Source organism: Geotrypetes seraphini, chromosome 3, assembly GCF_902459505.1.
Source record: "Geotrypetes seraphini chromosome 3, aGeoSer1.1, whole genome shotgun sequence".
Taxonomy (NCBI): Eukaryota; Metazoa; Chordata; class Amphibia; order Gymnophiona; family Dermophiidae; genus Geotrypetes; species Geotrypetes seraphini.
Genome location: NC_047086.1, coordinates 342,465,581 through 342,487,544, shown reverse-complemented (window position 1 = coordinate 342,487,544; position 21,964 = coordinate 342,465,581). Strand labels below are relative to the sequence as shown.

At 43.6% G+C, this 21,964-nt stretch overlaps 1 protein-coding gene across 2 annotated transcripts in view; it reads left to right on the top strand.

Moving 5' to 3' along the window:
* The first annotated feature begins 239 nt into the window (after positions 1-239).
* ALK (ALK receptor tyrosine kinase) overlaps positions 240-21,964 on the top strand; it is a 792,617-nt gene continuing 770,892 nt past the window's right edge. For both annotated transcript variants that reach the window (XM_033937961.1, XM_033937960.1), the window contains exon 1: positions 240-433. The gene's annotated coding sequence lies outside the window, so the exon portion shown is untranslated. The remainder of the gene's footprint in view (positions 434-21,964) is intronic.

Here is a 21,964-nt window from a genome sequence, read left to right as displayed (position 1 = left end):
GGGTTTCTGTTCCCTCTCTTTTGTTCTACACCCACATTGCAAAGCAGGGTGTGAGGACTCAGAAGGAAAGAGTGAATTGAGCCTGTGACCAGTCAGGCTCCGTGCCTGCCTTGGTCCCTGTGATTTCCTTAGTGTCCACCGGGGGAGCCAGAGAGAAGCCCAGGTGAGAGCAGGCTCAGTCAGAGCAGGGTGTGGCTCCTCCCATGAAAAGCCAGTACATTGTAGTTTGCACTTGACAGGAGAGGTGAGAGGGAAGTCATGGGTCTCTTCCCTAGTAGAACATTGCTGGCAAGCTAGGGTAATGTTGTAGACCTGGGTGTGGAAGAGGCTGGATCCACACCACCATTTGCAACACAAACCAGTTTGTGTGTGGAAGAGCTGCAAGGAAAGCCAAGAGGATTGGCAACCATTTTCAAAGCCTGAGCTGCAAACTGTGAGTTTTTTAATTGTTATTTTGGGCTGAGGTTGTGTTTTTTGTCAGCCTGAGACATTGACTGTGGGAACTGTGAGGTTTTGTTTCTGAACTGTTTTGATTCTCTGCATCTTTGTTAAGAAGCTGGGAGTGCTTTTTTGGGGGGGAAGTTTGCCACCACCAGAGAGGGATATTGAAAGCTGTTTTGTGCTTTTTGTAAGGCAAACTTTAGACACTCCCCTAGACCCAGCAGTGCTAAAAGATAAACTGGAGGCTTTGCTGTGTAAGACTGTTTGAGTGTTTGGTGAAACATGGCAGGGAACTGAACTCTTGCAACTTGCTAAGGAGCAGGCTTTGGAAGCCTTGTTGCAAGAAGCTCTGTGGAGAATAAATCACAGAGCAGATTATTGACTTTGGTGAGGAGGAATCCTGAACTCTCCCAGAGTTTTTCCCTTTGGAGTTTTTCTTTTGTGTTTTGAAAGTTACATTTGATTTTTGTGGGATTTTGCCATTCTGACAATTAAATTTTCTTTTGGAACTGAACCTGGAAATGTGTGCATTGGTTCTGGTTTTTTCTTTGTTTTACTCATATTAATACAGTGTCTGCAGGGTGACTCCATACTGGGTCACACGCCGGTGCAGTTTTAGCTGTAACCATTAGGGGCACTGAGGAGTCCCGTTGCAAGGCTCGAGTGCCGGTTACAAGCCGCAGGTGTCGTGGGCACTGTCAATGCTTCTACTCCCAGCGTCAGACCCTGGAGGAAAAGTCATCACTGGGTCTGCTGCTTTTACTGAAATACACACATTACAGTTTGCTTGCTAATACTTGATTTCTTTTTCTTGTATTGTGGCCTGTGCAAGAACTCTGTTTTCATGTTGATGCTACTAATATACTCTGAAAGTAAATATTTGCCATACCCTCTTTGTCTCAGAGGTACTGGTGGTTAATAACTGGAAGTATTGACATGCTCTTTCATGTTTGGAATAGACTTCAGACTCGGGGCTCCTTTTACAAAAGTGCGCTAAGCGTTTTATCGCGTATTAAAAATTAGCGTGCGCTAAATGCTAACGTGTGCATGTTAGTCTATGGATGCATTAGTGGTTAGTGCGCATGCATATTTAATGCGCGCTAAAACATGTAGCGCATCTTAGTAAAACAAGGGGTCAGTTTTTGCAAGTTCACTCGGGTCCTAAAATGCTACTGCAAAAGAGAAGTGAAAATTGTTTTATGTTTCTTAGGTAAGCGCATCATGGTCAATATTCATCATTAATGGTTCATAATCTAAAGCGTGTGAGGACAAAGGCGCGCCGACAACTGAGGGCAGGACTTTATCGCGCCGAAGAAAAACCGTATTTTAAAGGGCTCCGACGGGGGTGTTGGTGGGGAACCCCCTCACTTTACTTAATAGAGATCGCGCTGGCGTTGTGGGGAGCTTGGGGGGTTGTAATCCCCCTCATTATACTGGAAACTTAACTTTTTCCGTTTTTTTAGGGAAAAAGTTAAGTTTTCAGTATAATGTGTCCCGCAAACTTTTTTTTTTTTTTTTAAACCCGCGGCACACTAAATTCAGGGCAGCGGCTGAAGGGCACCAGGAAGTGTGTGGATGTCGATTTGATGATGTCTCTCAAGTGTATTTAAAATTTCTTATACCGCTCAATCAGACTTCTGAGCGGTGTACAATAAAAATAGAGTTGCAATGTTAGAGCTTGAGAATAAATCAACAGGGGATGTTAGAAAAACGAAAAACTCTGACTAAAGACAAACGAGAAGAGAAGAAAAAAGGGAAAGAAATACAATACATTGAGAAAAGAGAACAAATAAGGGATAAACAATAGGAAGGGAGATTTCTTTAAAAAAAAAAAAAAAAAAGACAAAGTATTAGCCCTTATAAGGGCAGTTAAGTGGCATGTGTGATGTCGTCGCATCGATATGCGCGGAGGCCCTCCAGACGGGGCTCCGAGCCTACAATTACTACGCTGGTGGTGGGGGTGCTGGAGGAGGAGAGAAGGAGAGAGGAGAGGTGCCTATAACAGTCAGCCAGCACCAGTGCCTCTCCTCCTCGCTGGCATCTTGCAGCACACCCGGAATCTCACCACGGCACACTAGCGTGCCGCAGCACACATAGTTTACAATATACTGCCTTAATTGGTGACGGCAAAATTTGAAAGCCCGCCCCAGGAATACTTCCGATCTAGTAAAAGGTGCCAATTTTTTTTTTTTTTTTAAATCGATAAATTTACCAGTTTTATCTGAGCAAATCTGTTGAAAACCAAATCCTAGTTCGCTGTAGAGTTAAATGGATCGTATGCAAATAACTTTATCCACTGTAGCTTGCCTGCTGGACAGTGGTATCCATCAGATGCCTTTCCCCTACCCCGTAGCAGAAAATTTAGATACCATGTTAGACTTGCCTCCATATATTTTCATGGACAAGCTGGGAGAATAGGACAAATTCTGTCCGACCGATATTCAGCCAGTGGTGATCCATGTTTTTAAAATGTTGACCATGGCTGGCTAAACTAGCTCCAGATATTCAGTGCTAGGCTGTGCCCAGGGACATAGTTCTGAATATCTGCAGCTAATTTGCCTAATGCTGGCTGCCAAGATTTATGCGGGTCCCAGCCAAATATTTACTGGGACCCATATAACTTTTAAAAAGTTATTTGAGCCACTCTGATTTCCCTCCTTCCATCCCCCCTCCACCAGCCCATGATGATCGAAATCACCTCTCATTCCCCTGGAGCAACCATCCAACTCCCTGAACTCTTGTCTCAGTAGGCTCCCCAGGCCTACCTGATTTTCTTGGTACACAAGTACCACAAGCTGCCTCGGAAGGGTGCGACAGCCATTTTCTGAAGGTAGCAACAAGGGGCAGGAAAGAGTGGGCTTTGCTTCTGTCCCCACCACCTCCTGCTGGACCACTAGGGATGTCGGGTAGGCCTGGAGGAAGGCCTGCCAAAACAGGGAGATCCGGGGGGGGGGGGGCAGAAGTTCATTCTGGGGGAGGGTGGGGAGGTTGACTCTTGCAGGCTGGGGGAAGGGCATGGAAGGAGATGGCCAGAGGAGGTTCAGAGAGTCTCAAAGAGTTTCTATCTGTGGGGTTGGGGTGTTGCTTTTGATTGTGGAGGACATCAGAGTCCGTGGTTGTTGGTTGAAATTGTAAACCTTGTTTTCTACTATTGTTATATCTGCTGTTGTCACTGCTTAATAAAAAAGATATAAATATATAAAAAGTTATGCAGGTCTTGGTAGGTATTCATTTCCAATACCAGCATAACTACCTGTTCCTCCCCAGTGCAGCCCCTGACTTGTCCACTTTCAACATGGGTGGCCAGAGACAATATTTAGTGGTTCAGTGCTACTGAATACCAGTGGCTGGGTCTTTCACCGTGGGCTGGAGCCTCTCCTGCTTTCTCAAATTGCTCCTAATATTTGGTCCTCTGTTTTTATTGATTCGCCTTTCCATCGCTTACTAAACTCATCAACTGCAAATGTGCACCTTAAAGTTTAGAGAGAAAATCTGAAAGAGAAATAGTTCATCTTAGGGGAGGAAAACTAATAGTGCTATTTCTATAAAAAGTATCATCATTATGACTCAGCTTCACTTTCAGTGATTTGGGATCATATGTTCAGCTCTTATCTGCAATTCTGTTCACTGAAAACTCAGGGAACACAAAAGCAGGGGGAAAATAAGCTTCTGCAAAACTCCCTTCATGTTATCAATGAAATTGCTCCAATATTAAATGTAAAAAGGCAGGTGCAGCCATCTGGCCAACTTTGATATTCAGCATATTTTGTGTCGCTTTTCTTCTCTTGACGGTCTTTAATGGTGTTGATACTGGGAGGAGATTTCCCTTGGAGTTCACTCGTCCAGAGGGATTGCTCATAGTTATCACAGGCTAATGAATTTGAAGTAGAATAAAAATAAATACAGTTACTGGGTAGATGACGATTTAGATTGTTGATGATGGATTTTGCAATGTTAAACTTCAGTAATAGGATATACCATATATACTCGAATGTAAACCGAGCCAAATATAAACTAAGGTAACCTTCCCCCCACCCCAATAAAGGAGGAAATAAGTTTGACTTGAATATAAACCGGTGGAGGGGGGAGAGGGTCTAATATTCAAATGCAGTGCCCTGCCAGGCTCTGCACTCAGCCCCCTCATCCCTCCCCTGCCCTGCTAGGCTCTGCACACAGCCCTTCTCCCTCCTTGCCCTGCCAGACTCTGCCCCCTCCCTCATCCCCTCACGTGCCCTGCCGGTCTCTGTACCCATTCCCACTCCTTCCCGTCCTGCCAGGTTCTGTACTCTGTCTCCCCTCCCTCCTGATGCCTTACAGGCCTCTACCAGGTCTGCCATAAGACCTGGTAGTCCAGTGGTGGGCTGGGACAAGAGAGATCCCTCCCATCTCCTGCCCCAGCCAACTGTAACAATTTTTATCTTATGTTCTTATGACTAAAAGCTAAGATTTTTGGGACCAAAAATTGGAGTCTTGACTTATAGTCAGATTAGAAGAGTTTCTGCGTCTCACACCATTTCCTCTTCCCCTTTCCCTTCCCGTTCATCCCATCTCCCCCCCCCCCCCAGTGATTGGCACATTGTAGGCCTCCAGAGCACATCTACAGATGTGTAGAATGTCTATGTAGATGCATAGTAATGCTTAAGCACAACCAAGGCGGGGCATTGGCGTGGCCTTGGGCGGGCTTAAGTATCACTATGTGTCTACATAGACACAAGACAGACACCTTACATTGGTGTCTTGCAAACTTTCCAGCCAGCGGCACACTAAACCCAGTGTCCCAGCCGGAAGGCACCTGGAAGTGCGCTGTCGTCAATGTGATGACTTCACTTGCATGCATGAGGTCATCAGGTCGACGTCCACGCCTGCGCAGAGGTCCATCTGGCCATGACCCGCTTCAGTAGCGGGATCCGGGAGGAGGGGAGGTGCTGGTGTGAATGACTGTCCTCCTCACCAGTGTGTCGCGGCACGCCTGATATCTCAGGAGGCACACTGGTATGCTGCGGCACACAGTTTGCGATACACTGCCCTTACATTTAGGCCTGCAAAACGCTGGCCTACATTTTGTGCATCTGACCGGGACTGTAGACGCAATTCTCTTTTGGATGCCAACGTGTTATTGGCATGCGATCGGCAGCTGCCGATGTCAGTGTCCAAAAGAGAATCAGGCCCTATATATGTAATAACTCTGCGCCCTGCCCAGATTCTGCCTATGGGTCCCTTTTACAGAATCGCAATAGTGAATCCCATGTGGCAAATGCGACACAGCTGCCCAAATCTACTGGCAGGCCAGGTTTTCAGGATATCCACAATGAATATGTATGAGAGAGATTTGCCTGCACTGCCTTCTTGGTATGCAAATCTCTCTCATGCATGTTCATTGTGGATATCCTGAAAACCTGGCCTGGCAGTAGATCTCGAGAACTGGACTTGGGCAGCCCTGCTGTAAACTGTGTGTCAAGTTAGGATAAAGCTTCTACTGGAAAACTTGCACTGTAAGGATAACTATGGCAAATTGTAATCTGTAAACTGTATATTACGTACGTATATTAGTATTAGACTCTAGTATGTGTCAGGTTAGAATAAAAACGTATATTGTAAACTTGTACTGAAATCATGGCAAATCCAACGCAAATCGTAACCTGTTAACTGTATATTATGTTTGTTTAACCTGTAACCCATTCTGAGCTCTTTGGAGACAGCGGGATAGAAAATGAATTAAATAAATAAGATTAATGTTGAAAACTCTCTTGTGTTGGATATGTAAGAGCGAAAAATGAACGTTGGATCAAATGCTTTTTCATTGTCCATTAGTAGATGCTTTTTGGCAACAGATTTGGAGTCGTGCTCAAATTTTTGTTATTTGTGAATATACCCTTAACATATGCAGGAGCTATATTTAACCTATTTGACACTTCTATAGATATAAGTAAGAATAATATAAGATTAATAGCGATATTGACAGCTGTGGCCGTTCAGTCTATTTTAAGAACAAAAACAAAAAAAAACAAAACAAAACAAAACAAAAAAAACCCACACAATCTAAAATTAATTAATTAATTAAATAAATAAATAATAATAACTTTTTGTAAATGGCAGGTAGAACTAGAAGCAGCAAGACTTCAATCAAAACAGGCAGTGTAGTCACAGGAAGTACCCAGGGGATGGCTATGGTTCGAGTACAGATGGGGGAGGAACCAGAACGGAGGGCAGAGGTCTCTGTACAGACCGAGGCCATCCCCTCAAAGACGTCTACAGTCTCAACACAGACGGAAGTAATGGATCAGCCGGACAAAGACCTTCTGCTAGAGCTGAGGAGCCTGAGAGAGGAGGTTCAGCGCCTAAGGAGCATCCGAGACGACGAAACCTTCATCGATGGAGTCATCCAGGAGCTATCTCAGATCGCGGATCAGAACCAGGAACCTGACAGGACCACCCTGGGAACACCCAAAGCATCCAAACCCGCAAATTTGAGACCAACTGCTGGAATGCAAGAAGTAGCTGGTGACGCTGACTCCTGGCAGCTGGTGACTTCCTCCACAGGGAAACGCAGAGGACCTAATTCTGTCTCTCTCTCTCACATACAGGGCAGCTCTACATCGACACCACAAATCATCCTTAAGAACAGATACCAGCTGCTACAGGAGGGTCCTGACAACGAGGTACAGGAAGATGTTCAGCAGATGGTTCCAGAGTCAACAGTTCGACCCACCCCTAAGAAGCGTAGAGTGGTGGTCATCGGGGATTCGCTGCTAAGGGGCACCGAGGGACCAATTTGTAGGCCGGACCTGGAATCAAGAGAGGTCTGCTGTTTGCCAGGGGCCAGGATCCGGGATGTAACCGCTTGCCTTGACAGACTCATCAGGCCCCGAGATCACTTCCCCATGATCCTCATCCACGTCGGGACCAACGAAACCGCCAGGAGCACCGCGAACAGCTTACCTGAAGACTTCAGGGCCCTGGGTGAGAAGCTGAGGAGAATGGATGCGCAGGTGGTCTTCTTCTCGATCCTCCTGGTAAGGGGCAAGGGCAGTGCCAGGGAGGATCGCATCCAGAGGGCTAACGACTGGCTGCAAGGATGGTGCAGGGAGATGAATTTCGGATTCCTGCACCATGGAGATGCATTGCAGGGACTACCGGGACAAGACGGGTTACACCTGACCAGAAGAGGGAAGAACGTCCTTGGACACCGTCTAGCCCGCCTACTTCACAGGGCTTTAAACTAGGTAAGTTGGGGGCACAAATTACCTACCTGGTGTGCTAAACTGTCAATACTTTTTTGAGGCTGGGATAAGTAGTATACACACTTTCGAGTCTAGGGAAGGTTCACATTACAATTCGGGGTCACATTGTAATTCAGGATCTAGGAGGACTACACATTGCAATTCTGGGTCCAGGGAGTGTACACACTGTAATTCCGGGACTAAGGGCAGTACACATTGTAATCCTGGGTTCAGCAGGAGTATACACATTGCAAATTTTGTGAAAGGAGTTCAAGTAGCCCATGCAGGAACTCCCCCACAGGATACACACATTTCCGTTTTTGAGATAGGTACACACTGTAGCTCTGGGTCTGGGGAGTCCGGGTCAGGTACAAGATATAGCTCTGGGTCTAGAGAGAATACCAAATATGCGAATAATGCTAAAAGTGTCCAAGTAACTCAAACAGGAATATCCCCACTAAGACACAATAAAAACACAACATGGAAGGCTATGTACGTTAACACACACACAGTAAGGGAATTTTTCAAGTACCTTTCTTATTTCTAATCTTAATGTATATTTTCTGTAAACCGCTTAGAACCTAACGGATGTAGCGGTATATAAGAAATAAATTACATTACATTACATTACATTACATTACATTACATTACATTACTTGGGAAACAAGATACTGGAGCTGGAAACAGAAATAAGGAATGCCGACCTGGATGTGGTGGCAATATCTGAGACCTGGCTCACAGATTCACACTGGTGGGACATGGTCATACCAGGTTGCAACCTGCTTCGCCGGGACAGGGAGGGTAGATTGGGAGGTAGTGTTGCATTATATACAAAGGATGACATTAAGGTCACAAGGATCACAGATGTCCAATACACTGGGGAATCCCTTTGGGTTAATTTGGCCAGAGGGAAGGACAAATGCCTGTATCTTGGCGTTATTTACAGACCCCCAAGACAACAGGATGACCTGGATATGGAATTGATTGGAGATATAGAGAATATCACCTTGCGTGGGGACACGGTATTGTTAGGTGACTTCAACATGCCTGATGTGGATTGGGGCACACTTACCGCTGCTTCCGGCAGCAGCAGGAGGCTATTAAACTCTTTGAAGGGAGCACGTCTCAGGCAATTGGTGTTGGACCCAACAAGGGATCAGGCAATACTGGACCTGTTGCTTACCAATGGTGAAAGTGTCACAGAGGTCTCGGTGGGAGACACATTGGCCTCAAGCGACCATAACATGATATGGTTCAATCTTGGGAAAGGCTTCACTAAACCTGCCACACTGACCAAGGTCCTCAAATTCAAGGACACAAACTTCCAAGAGATGAGTGACTTGTTCACCAGATGCTACAAAGCCAAGCAGAAACCGATAGTGTGGATGAAATGTGGTCGACTCTGAAAGCCACCATACAGGAAGCGACAAACCGTTATGTTAAGCTAGTAAGTAAACGCCGTAGAAACAATAAACCACAGTGGTTCACTGCGGAGATCTCAGACCTCATCAAAGAAAAGAAAAAAGCATTCATCTCTTACAAACAATCAAGGGAACAGGACTCCAGGGCAGAATACCTGACCAAGTCAAAAGCCGTCAAAACAGCAGTCAGGGAGGCTAAATTCAACATGGAGGAATCTCTAGCAAAGAACATCCAGAAGGGAGATAAATCATTCTTCAGGTATATCAGTGACAGAAGTAAAAACTCAGGGGGAATAGTACGTCTAAGGAAACCAGACGGAGACTATGTGGAAAAGGACTCAGAAAAAGCCCAACTGTTAAATGAATACTTCTGCTCTGTCTTCACCCGAGAAGCTCCGGGGCATGGCCCTCAGTTACAGACAAGGGCTGACTCAGTTGACCCATTTAGCGATTTCAAATTTACGCCCAACAGTGTCCATGTTGAGCTGTCCAAGCTCAAGGTTTACAAGGCAATGGGACCGGACAACCTGCACCCCAGGGTACTCAGGGAGTTGAGTGATGTCTTGGCGGAGCCGCTGTCGGCGCTCTTTAACCTCTCCCTTAGTTCAGGTAGCGTCCCGTTGGACTGGAGCAAGGCTAACGTCATTCCACTCCACAAGAAAGGCTCCAAGACAGAAGCGGCAAACTACAGACCAGTGAGTCTCACATCAATAGTGAGCAAACTAATGGAAACTCTTATCAAACACCAATTAGATACGATCCTGAATGAAGAGAACCTACGGGATCCCCGTCAACATGGATTTACTAAGGGGAGATCCTGCCAATCCAACTTGATCAGCTTCTTTGACTGGGTGACGGGGAAGCTAGATGTTGGAGAGTCCCTGGACATCATATACCTGGACTTTAGCAAAGCATTCGATAGCGTGCCTCATCGCAGGTTACTAAGCAAGATGAGTTCCATAGGATTGGGCGACACATTGACAAAGTGGGTTGGGAACTGGCTTGGAGGTAGGGTTCAAAGGGTAATGGTGAATGGCACCCCCTCTGAAATGAAGGAGATGATCAGTGGAGTGCCCCAGGGCTCTGTCTTGGGCCCGATACTGTTCAATATCTTTATAAGAGACTTGGCAGAAGAGCTCCGAGGTAAGATAACATTATTTGCCGATGACGCCAAACTAAGCAATGTAGTGGGCAAAAGCACAATAGATAAAAATTCAATGTCCGACAATATGATGCATGACCTACTCTTACTAGAGAGCTGGTCTAAGACATGGCAGCTCAGCTTCAATGCCAAAAAATGCAAAGTTATGCACCTGGGTACCCAGAATCCATGCAGGACTTATACCCTTAATGGCGAGATCCTAACAAGAACGGTTGCAGAACGAGACTTAGGGGTGATCGTCAGTGAGGACATGAAGGCTGCCAATCAAGTGGAGCAAGCTTTTCCAAGGCAAGACAAATCATAGGTTGCATACGCAGGGGTTTCGTCAGCCGTAAGCCTGAAGTCATTATGCCTTTGTATAGATCCATGGTGAGACCGCACCTGGAATACTGTGTGCAATTCTGGAGGCCACATTACCGTAAGGATGTGCTGAGGCTGGAATCGGTCCAGAGAATGGCCACCCGGATGGTCTCGGGACTGAAGGATCTCCCGTACGAAGAACGGTTAGATAAATTACAGCTATACTCGCTCGAGGAGCGCAGAGAGAGGGGAGACATGATCGAGACGTTCAAGTATCTCACGGGCCGCATCGAGGTAGAAGAAGATATCTTCTTTTTCAGGGGTCCCACGGCAACAAGAGGACACCCGTGGAAAATCAGAGGCGGGAAACTGCACGGTGACACCAGGAAGTTCTTTTTCACCGAAAGGGTGGTCGATCGCTGGAATGGTCTTCCACTTCAGGTGATTGAGGCCAGCAGCGTGCCTGATTTTAAGGCCAAATGGGATCGACACGTGGGTTCTATTCGCAAAGTAAAGGCAGGGGAGGGTCATTAGGGTGGGCAGACTGGATGGGCCGTGGCCCTTATCTGCCGTCGATTTCTATGTTTCTATGACTCATCTTCATTGTCATTTCAATTCTGGTGGAATTCAGTTGGTTTAGTTGGAAAGTATGAATCTTCAGTAATGGAAAAAAAGGGGTAAAAAAGCAAAATTTGACAAAGTATAGTTGCCTATTAAAAAATATGTGGCAGGTAATAAGGTTTGTATGGCATGGATGATTGGGTATGAATGTGGATGTGTTGGTATGTAAGATGTGGGTGAAAGGGTGGGATGGTTATGTTTAGGATACAAGTGTATTCCTTGTTTATGTTCAGAATATTATATTATAAGAAATGTTTTGAGATATATATTCTTCTGTCTAGATCATGGGTGTCCAACCTTTTGGCTTCCCTGGGCCGCAGTGGCTGAAAAAAATGTTTCTGAGGCCTTACAAACGCGCAAACGCTGCAGCATGACAGAGGAGGCGCTGCAGCATGACAGAGGAGGGAGTTGGCAAGACGGTAAACAACCAGGGACAGCAGAGGAAAGCACTGCATTGTCCTCAACCGGGGCCGCACAAAATACTTCACGGGGCCGCAGGTTGGACACCCCTGGTCTAGATGTTATGTTGTGAAAAACTTTTCAATAAAAATCTTTGAACTAAAAAAATAAAATAAATAAATATAGATCAGCACTTAATTGCCAGTGCTTGCCCTGGGATTGGTAGCATGGACTATCGCTAGTATTTGTGTTTCTGCCAGGTACTTGAGACTTGGAACGGCCACTCTGGAAACAAGATACTGGGCCAGAAGGATCATTGATCTGACCCAGTATGACTATTCTTATGTTCTTATGTATTTGCACAATTTGAACATAAGAATAGCCTTACTGGATCGTACCAATGGTCCATCAAGCCCAGTAACCCGTTCTCACGGTGCCCAATCCAGGTTACTAGTACCTGGCCAAAACCCAAGGAGTAGCAACATTCCAGAATCCCAAAGAATAACAAAAGATTCTAGAATCCCAAACAGATATTCCATGCTACTGATCCAGGGCAAGCAGTGGCTTCCCCCATGTCCTTCTCAATAACAGGCTATGGACTTTTCCTCCAGGAACTTGTCTAAACCTTTCTTAAAATCAGCTATGCTATCTGCTCTTACCACATCCTCTGGCAACGTGTTCCAGAGTGAAAAAAAATTTCCTCCAATTGATTTTAAAAGTATTTCCCTGTAACTTCGAGTATCCCCTAGTCTTTGTAATTTTTGACAGAGTGAAAAATCGATCCACTTGTACCTGTTCTACTCCACTCAGGATTTTGTAGACTTAAGAGTATAAGAACATAAGAATTGCTACTGTTGGGTCAGACCAGTGGTCCATTGTGCCCAGCAGTCCGCTCCCGCGGTGGCCCTTTGGTAAAGGACCAGAGCCCTAACTGAGACTAGCCTTAACTGCGTACGTTCTGGTCTAGCAGGAACTTGTCTAACTTTGTCTTGAATCCCTGGAGGGTGTTTTCCCCTATGACAGCCTCCGCAAGAGCATTCCAGTTTTCCACTACTCTGGGTGAAGAACTTCCTTATGTTTGTACGGAATCTATCCCTTTTTAACTTTAGAGAGTGCCCTCTCGTTCTCCCTACCTTGGAGAGGGTGAACAACCTGTCTTTCTCTACTAAGTCTATTCCCTTCATTATCTTGAACGTTCAATCATGTCTCCTCTTTTCAAGGGAGAACAGACACAGTTTCTCTAATCTCTCGCTGTACGACAACTCCTCCAGCCCCTTAACCATTTTAGTCGCTCTTCTCTGAACCCTTTCGAGTAGTACCGTGTCCTTCTTCAAGTACGGCGACCAGTGCTGGATGCAGTATTCCAAATGGGGTCGCACAATGGCCCGGTACAGCGGCATGATAACCTTCTCCAATCTGTTTGCCCTTTTCGCCGCTGCCGCACATTGCATGGACGGCTTCATTGACTTGTTGACCAGTACTCCCAAGTCTCTTTCCTGGGGGGGGGGGTCTCTTTTCCAAGCTGAAAAGCTCTAACTGTTTTAGTATTTTCTCATATGACATCTTGGTAAATGTCAGCCCTGCCTATGTCCCACCCTTGCTCTTCTCCTGTGAACTCCCCTTCACCTGACAATTACACATAAGTCATTTTAGCATGTAATACCAGTTAGTCACATTACTGCCATTTACATTATTTCTAGCCAACTCTCTAACTACTTGGAGAAATTCTCCATGCTATTGTCATTCCAACATGGATTTAGACCAAACCTTAGCACAGAAACTCTCCAAAGATTCAAAACTTATAGGCGCTAAACAAATGTGCAGTATTGCTACAATTTGATTTGTCGGCTGCGTCCGATGTCGTCCATCATATCTTCATCTGTATGCTATCAGATATAGGTTTAAATCCAGCAGTTTTGAGTTGGTTTAGTAAATTCCTGTCACTGCGATCCTATGAGGTATATCTGGAGGGTGAGACGTCCGCTTCATGGAGACCTAGCTGTGGGGTGCCAGATGATACCCCTCTGTCACCGATCTTGTTCAACATCTATATGACCTCACTGAAAATTTTTTGTCTCACAGCTGCAGAGACTATATTCACTTAAGCAGACAATATTTTTATTGTATTGGAAGTCGACCACGATCTCGGCAATCTGGTTTCAAGTATAGACTGTTGCATTTCTAAACTTCAAATGTGGGTGCTGTCCATTCAAATGAAATCGAACGCTGCTAAAACTAAATTGCTTTGGGTTGGGCCAAGATTGGAAGAACTCCCTACCTCTGTTATACTGAAAACAGGTATCTCACTTCATATAGATTTCTCTTCCAGAGTTCTGGGTATTATCCTAGATTCATCACTTACATTTCATGAACAGATCGAGTTCAAGTTTATTAATATTTGATTAATCGCTTAATCAGTATGCTAAGCGATGTACAGAATCATAAATTAACAATAGAAGTACAAATATTTAACAAAAAAACAAATAGTACATATTTAACGACAAGACAAACTTAAAATGGGAGGGGGGGAAGTTACAAGCTTTTCATTAAGAAGAAAGAACAAAAAAGGAGAGGAACAAAAGGGGACGGGGGGATTTAAAATCTAAGTATAAAAAAGCAAATCTAAAATTTAGATATTAAAAGCGTCTTTAAAAAGATGGGTCTTTAGACTTTTTTTTAAAGGAGGTGGGGTCTTTTTCATTTTTAATATATTGTGGTAGAGAGTTCCACCATTGAGGGCCCATTACTGAAAACATATCAGATCTTCTTGTACCAATTATTTTCAGGGATGGTATATTTAAAAGATTCTGGGAGGAAGATCTAAGAGGTCGCGTGGAGTTATGGGGGTATTAACATACTGGCTATAAATTGAGGTTCTTTATAGATTAGAGTTTTAAATGTTAAAAATATGACCTTAAAGAAGATGCGATGACTAACGGGAAGCCAGTGTGATTCAATCAAGAGTGTTAGTCATCGCATCTTCTTTAAGGTCATGTTTTTAACATTTAAAACTCTAATCTATAAAGAACCTCAATTTATAGCCAGTATGTTAATACCCCCATAACTCCACGCAACCTCTTAGATCTTCCTCCCAGAATCTTTTAAATATACCATCCCTGAAAATAATTGGTACAAGAAGATCTGATATGTTTTCAGTAATGGGCCCTCAATGGTGGAGTTCTGTTACTGTGCCTCTCCCTTCACCCACCCCCCCACCCAATTGGTCTGGCACCCATCTTCTTCCCTCCGCTCCCCCATAGTCTGGCATCTGTCTTCTCCCCACTTTGTCTTCCACATTTCCCTTCAGGGTCTGTTCCTCTCCACCCTCCTTCAATGTCTGTTCTATTCCTTTCCACTACCAGCCTTCCCTCCCTCCTTCACCATCTGTTCCTTTCTACCACCCTTCAGCTCCTCTCATGTGGCCTATCTACCTCCCTCCTTCTTACTTTCGTGGCATGTTACAATGTAATTTGTGCAAGCCGCTGGAGCCTGCGAGCTTGGTCCCCAAACAATCTCGCTTCTGTGTTCCTATTTTCCCCATTTCTAATATCTCCCCTATGTATCTGGCATTGCCCACCCCCCGTGTCCATATACCATCCCCATGGCATGTATGTCCCCTTTATGTCTCTGTCCCTATGCCCCCATGCACATAATTTCCTCTCTGTTTCTGTTACCTTCCTGTGTCCAGATTTCCCCTGTCTTCCTCTTCCACACTAATGAGTCTCTTCTCTTCAACCCCATCTAGCTTCTTTCCCTCTTTCTTCCCCCCCTGCTTCCAGCATCTGGCTCACCTGCCTGTCCTCCCCTTTCTTTGCTGCTGTGGGTTTCTTTCTCTCCCTCTTCATCCCCTTGGCCCAGAATCTCTTTCCCGCCCACTCCCTCCTTCCTAGTGTGAGCTGGGAACACGCACGATTGCGCGGTCCAGCAGCCCCCTCCCGCCTGATTGCAGCGTTCAATCAACTCCCTCCCTCCACCTCACCTTAGATGCAGAGTTTGCCAGCTTTCTTTTTTGCCCAGCCGCATGCATTCAAAAAGCCGCGCACATGCGGCTGTTTTATTGTTCAATCTTCTCCTCTGACGCAACCGGAAACTGGAAGTTGCAGCAGAGGAGAAGATTGAATAACTTGAGCAGCTGCGCATGCGCGGCTATTTGAAAGCATGCAGCTGGGCGAAAAAGAAAGCTGGCGAACTCTGCATCTAAGGTGAGGTGGAGGGAGGGAGATGGCGGAACGCTACGATCGGGTGGGTGGGGGATGCTGGACCGCATGATCCTTGATTTGCCTCACTGCGGAGACAAGTCCATTCACCGCTCCACGGGGTGGTGAATGACCTTGTCCCCGCCCTACAGCGACCACTATTTTTTCTTTCCCCATTTCGGCGGGTTAGCCGCGGGTAACAATCTCTACTACGTATGCTAAGAAAAGTTAGATCATTATTCCATCAAGAACATTTCTCAGTGTTGTTACAGTCCACTGTGCTTGCCCAGTTGGACTATTGTAACTCTGTTTATTTAGGCGTCAAGCAGGGCAGTCTACAATGACTGCGGTTAATATAAAACATGGCAGCTAAACTTATTTTTGGGAAAAGAAAGTACGATCATGTTTCTCCTCTGCTGAGAAAGCTTCACTGGCTCCCTGTTCGTTTTAGGATCCAATTTAAATGTGCATGTGTTATATTCAAGCTTCTCTATGGAATATTTGATCCTTTGGTCCCCTTACATTGGAATACCTTTAGATCCTGCTACTCGAGGAATACACAGAGTTATAAGCTATTGTTCCCCTCTTTTAGGGGAATTAAATCTGCCGGGAAGCATAGCCAATCATTTGCTTTCAAGCTGATAGAGACTTGGAACAGGCTTCCTGACTCTATTAGACTGATCGGTCAGCTATAACAATTTCGTAAAGTTCTAAAAACCTTGCTGTTTGCACAATATCTAAATGGTTTACCTATAGAATCAACGAATTGATAGTACTACAACATTTCAATCTTCCATCTTTCTGTCCTTATGTACTTCTGGTCTTTAATTACTTGTGAACTGAATCGAGTTCCGATGGGAGATGACCCGGTATATAAATCGAAGACTAGATTAGATTAGATGTGTAAATGCACATTTATATGCTTGAATTATGGTATTCTTTTAATGTGGGTGAGAAAACTTTTATAGCTTTAAAGCAGTGGTTCCCAAACCTGTCCTGGAGGACCCCCAGGCCAGTCGGGTTTTCAGGATAGCCCTAATGAATATGCATGGAGCAGATTTGCATGCCTGGCACTTCCATTATATGCAGATCGCTCTCATGCATATTCATTAGGGTTATCCTGAAAACCCGACTGGCCTGGGGGTCCTCCAGGACAGGTTTGGGAACCACTGCTTTAAACAAACATTGCCAGTTATCTGCACATCCGGCTCATTCTATACAACTTTGTTATAATGAATCTATCACTTTACAGGGTTCAGAAGCCCTCAGAAGTGGCTTACTTACGGGAAATGTTTAACCAATAAGGATTTTCATATCGCCGCAAGCTTCCTCATCAGCTTCAGTTTTATACTTTTTATTTTCACTTTGGATTTTTTTTCAATATAATTTTAAAACCTGTATTAAATCTACTTGTTTTAAATTGCGATTTATACAGGCTCGTTGCCAAACTCTATGCCGACATGCATGTTTCGCTATCTGCATCAGGGTTTATCTGCAACGATAAAACCCATGTATATTTTGTCTCAAACAAAAACCTTAAGAGGCTCATTACTGTTTCAATACATATTAAACACTTACTTGACTATCACCATAGTTCCTTGCTTGCATATGTTTGGCAATATGGCACTGGTTTAACACCTCAACTGCCCTCCTTTTAAATATGACCTCACTACATATGAATACAGTGATCTAAGCTGACTGCTGTTATGTAAGGGCAGTGTTAACTCTATCCGGGCACTTAGAAGGTACCAGTATGAATATTAGTCAGTTCTAGATAAGTCTCGGCGGCCAGACATGCAAGTATAATCTTCAATACTGAATAAAGTATAATCTTCAATACTGAATATCATGGCATAAAAGGCTGGATATTTAAAAAAAAAGTCACCAAAAAATTAGTTGCCGACGGGTGTGATAATTGGTCACGCCATTAAAAAAGCAATTAAAAACTTGATTTTTTAATAAAATTAGGTGCCGCTAGGCAGTCTTCAGGACTGGTGCTTGGGTCATGATGTCTAGTGGCATCTAGTGATACCTAGCGATGTCAAAGCTTTGAAACTGTCCTAAATTTGGCCGATTAGCTAAGAGGGTACTAGCACTGAATTTTGGATAGCACCCACAATAAAAAAAAATATCCTGTGCTCCTCTTGATCCCTTCACAGGGCTAGAACCCCCCACCCACACACCCCTCCCTGCAAGGTAGGACCTCCCTCCCACTGCGATGCCAGTACTCCCTCCTACCTCCCCTCCCCCTCAGGATAAACTTCCCTCAGACCTATCAGAAGTCCTTGGCGGTCCATTGGTGTGATAGGTGACAGGAGCAAAGTCCAGTCACTCCTGCTCCTAGCAGCTGGTTCTCCAAAATGGCTAAACAAGTATATAAGGCGGTAGTATATATTTTTATAAGGCTAAATATCAAAGAAGCTTCAAACCATATAGCCTCAATTAGAATTAGTATATATTCTTTTATGACCTCAGCAGTACAAACTGTGAGAGAGTTTTCATTCACAGTATAATTTGCACTAAAGTCTTCATCGGTCAGAATTTTCTATCAAATCTTATTTATTTAATTTATTCATTTTTATTTATTTTTCAAAATAAGTTAGAAAAAATACTCATCTCTTTATCAGAGCATAGCAGGGGTTCTTCACCTACATAGGCTATGTTTCGCCACATAAGGCTTTATCAAGGTAATCCCCTGATAGAGAAGAGAGATATATCGTAGTTATTATCTTAAAGCATATACTCCACGGTTCTTATCAACAACTCCTAGGGGTATCATTTCTAGCCCATATAAAGTAGTTGAAAATAAAAAGTAAAGGTTATATCTTAGAATAATAGCTTGTTAAATACCTTTGTTATGCCGATTCCACATGTACTGCCATCGTTATAGTTTGGTTTAGGCAGAACAACATGGCCGCGGCGTTTTTTATACAAAATAGAAGCGTCATGATCTCATATTTACGTACCCTATCAGCATCCAGAATCAGCCCTGAGATTATTTAAACTAATGTCATCCATTCTACTTCCGCATTTAAACCATTAGGTTTGACAGTATTTAATGTATAAATCATTCTTTGTTCCTTGAAGTTCAGACGTTCAGTATAATTTCCTCCCTCCCACCCTATATCAATATGGTCAATAATTCTCCATTTTAAATCGGTGATTTTATGTTTCTGAGTTTGCCAGTGTTGTACAAGAGGTGCTTCAAGACTCCCGGTATTTATTTTAGATTTATGTTCGGTAAGTCTTATCATAATTTTCCGACTTGTTCTACCTGTACACCAAGTCGCACGGGCATTGAATCGCATAGATTACATGAGTACTAGTGCAAGAAGTGTCTACCTTAGATTTAAAAGTTTTATTAGTACCTGGGTGAGTCCATTCAGGGCCCACTAGCGCTTGAGCACACCATTGGCACTGCCCACAGGCTTCATGAGTAAACTGTTGGTCAGTATCAGTAGCTTTATTTTTATCCTCAAATTTGTATAGGGACAAAAATTCCCCTATAGTTTGTCCTCTTTTATACGATACAGTAGGGTGTTCATCAAAGCAAGAGTGGAGCTGAACTATTGGCCAATGCAGTTTTAAAGTTTGAAAAAATCTACTACTGAGATCATTAAAAGGAAGCACACATATCAGAGTTTCATTTACCTCGTTAGCTATTTTTTCTTTAATCAAAAGAGATCTTTGCGCATATTTAGCACGAAGGTATGCTTTCTTAATAGATTTTTTAGGGTAGTGTCTTTCATAAAACCTCTGAGACATTATGTTAGCCTGTTTATTAAATTCTTCATGATCTGAGCAGATCCGTCGTATCCTCAGAAACTGACTCGCAGGTATATTGAATTTCAAAAAATATGGATGATAACTTGCAAAATGCAAAAAATTATTCCGTTCAACATCTTTTCTGTATAAAGTAGTTCTAATGGATTGATCTTTCATTATCATCAGGTCCAGATACGCAATCCTATTAGGGTGGGCTGTCATAGTGAAAGTAAGATGTGGGTCCAAAGTATTAATCCATCCAAGGAAATTTTCTAAATCTTCATACGATCCGCCCCAAAAGAACAAAATGTCATCCAAGTATCGTTTCCACAGTTTAACATTATGGAAATATATTGATGAATAGATATAGTCCACTTCAAACTTGGAGACATATAAATTAGCTACAGAGGGGGCCATGGTCGCCCCCATCGCAACCCCTTGAGTTTGGTAATAGTAATCACCATGATACCAAAAATAATTAGATTTAACTACAAGAGTAGCAAGTTTCATAAGCCAGTCTTTTTTAAATCTACCCAGATCTCTATTATTTAGAGTTTCCTCTACTATCAGTAACGCAGCAGTTTGGGGAATTTGAGTATATAAAGAAGTAATGTCAAGCGTCAATAGATACGTAATTTCAGGAGCATTAGTTATTGTATCTAGAATTCTCAGCAGATGAGCTGAGTCTTTTAGGTAGGAGGAAGCTTTCTGTACCTCTGACCTCAAAAAATAATCTACAAATTTAGATAGCGGTTCTAAGATAGAGTGTCTTGTAGAAACAATTGGGCGTCCTGGAGGTTTAGATAGATCTTTATGGACTTTAGGGAGAAGATATAGCTTCGGAGTAGAGGGATAGGATTCAATAAGAAACTGAGCTTCTTTCTTCGTAATCATTTTTCTTTCCAAGCCTTCCTCCAAAATGGCTGCCACAACCTCTAGCGACAGCTTCATGGTACTAGGGCAATTATCCCAGATTTTCAGTGCTGGCGCCCGGTGCCCATGGCCCAGCACTGAATTGTCGACAAGTCAACATTTTAAAAAAGGCTGATCGCCGCCAGATGAATATTGGCCGGTTAGTTATTTGACAAATATTTACTGCAATTTGATGTTATCAGTTTAGTATATAGTTGGTTGTTGTAATATCTGGATTACACAATTCTATTTTAGTGATTCTCCATGTTTAATGTAAACCAATCTGAGCCGTGCTGTTAAAATGGTATTTAAAAACTATGGGCTCCTTTTACAAAGCCACGGTAAAGATTTCTACCACGGGCTGGCAAGGTAAATGCTACGATGCTCATAGGAATTCTATAAATATCAGAGTATTTACCTTGCTAGCCTGCGATAGAAATCTTTACCGTGGCTTTGTAAAAGCCAGCGTATGTTTATTATTATTATTATTAGCCCCCTTTTATCAAGTTTTTTTTTATTGCATGCCACTGCAATAAAATATCTTAAAGCTCAAAGAATTCCTACATGTGTCGGAACTTTTACCACAGCAGTCGGTGATTTAAAAAAACCCTAACACAGATTGATAAAAGGGGCCCTAGTGTTTTATGTGCATATCTTGAGCCAAAGTATAGGCACCATCTTTCTAGAATTATCATTCATGCATTATTTACTGTATTTGAAGTGATCCGTTTAAAGCAGGAACAGTGCTTAGTATATCTGGCCACATTGGCAAAAAAATGTCAGCATTCGTACTTTTTTCCAACAAAAGAAAAAAAAGTGTGTGAACTTTTTTTGTTTGTTTTTAAGTTTTATGGCAATTAATATGCTAGCATCCTTAAGGCTTAGGGAAAATGGGAATTTTCCAAAGCAAAGGGCAAGGCTGACATAGGCCGATGAAAACTGTCCAAGCTTATTACTTGGATTAATCATAGAACTGTTATGGGGTGCTTTTATGGGAGTTGCAATTACTCCCGAGACTTAAAACAGTATTTCTCCTCATTTCTTAGGTATTGCGAACATTTTCTGTTGCTTCCAGCACTGAGTGGTAAACATAAACATGTTAATATTGCATGAGGCTGAATGGCCATATGAGTTTCAGCTATGAAACGGACATTGCAAATACTCAAAAAAAATTTTTCTTGTTCTTATATAATCTTATCAAGTGAATGACCTACAGTCAGTGATATAGTAAGGAGGGGGGAGGGGAGTAGTCCGCCCCAGTCGCTGTCTGGTGAGGGCATAGGCACCCATTCTCCTTCCCCATCCTCCCCCCACTGCCCTGTGTGCATGCTGCTTTCCTTCCCCGTACCTCTGTAACATTCCTGGCACGAACAGCAATCCTCAAGCTGCTGCTGCTGAGCCAGCATCGGCTCTTCCTCTAACATCCCTTCCTGGACCTGCACCTAAGAAGTAACGTTAGAGGAAGCGCCGACGCTGGTGTGACAGCAGCTTGAGGGTTATTGCTCGGGCCAAGAACATTACAGAGGT